Source organism: Egretta garzetta, unplaced genomic scaffold (assembly GCF_000687185.1).
Source record: "Egretta garzetta isolate BGI_Z169 unplaced genomic scaffold, ASM68718v1 scaffold7, whole genome shotgun sequence".
Taxonomy (NCBI): Eukaryota; Metazoa; Chordata; class Aves; order Pelecaniformes; family Ardeidae; genus Egretta; species Egretta garzetta.
The window spans coordinates 1411420-1412209 of NW_009260350.1; positions in this window are offsets into that span (position 1 = coordinate 1411420).

Genomic DNA, 790 nt, shown 5'->3' on the forward strand with positions numbered 1-790 from the left:
TGGGCTGGGGGAATGTGGGGGTGCTTTCCCCCTCCACGCGTGCCCGCGCCAGGCCTACCACACCGCCGCCTCGCTGAGCTCCGGGTTGGGGTGCGAGAGAGCCCCGCTGTAGCCGCTATTGCTGGACATGGAGAAGGGCGGGCTGGGCCCCCCGCTGAAGACCTCCCCCGGGATGGGGTGCAGCGAACCGGTCATCCCCGGCTCGGGGCTGGGGGTGTCGGGATGTGAGATCATATCCGTGTACCTTTGGTTTTCTGAGGAGTGGTGTCCGCTTAGGGGGGGCTCCAAGGGTCCCAGGGGCGTGGAGCCAGGTCCTGAGTTCTGAAGGTAGCTGGAGTCGGCTGGGGACTGGGCTTGGGAGGGCGGCCCGTGGGGGAAAAAGTCATAGTTGCCTCCCGGTCCATAGTAGTCACCTTGGTAATCTGCAAGAGGGGGGAGAAAAGGATGGAGCTGGTCCTCCGGGGCCAAAACCCTTCCAAAATCCTGCTGCTCCCCATACCCAACTCTGTCTTGCCCCCCACCCCACCCGGCCACAACCGTGACCTGGTTCAGCACGGCTGTCCGCTCCAAAATACTCTGCTGGCTCCCGGGGTGCAGGGCCCAAAGAGCTGGCTGCAAAGCTGAGCCCAACCCAAGAGAGAAAAGAGCCCGTCCTAAGGGCGCAGAGCCCATCGCCCTCTCCCTGCCCGGCCTGGTGGGGGGGAGGGGATGTAGGAGGGTAAGGAGCCCGAGGGGGGAAAAAAAAAAAAAGGAAAAAAAAATTGTGCCTAAAACATGATTTAAATTTAAA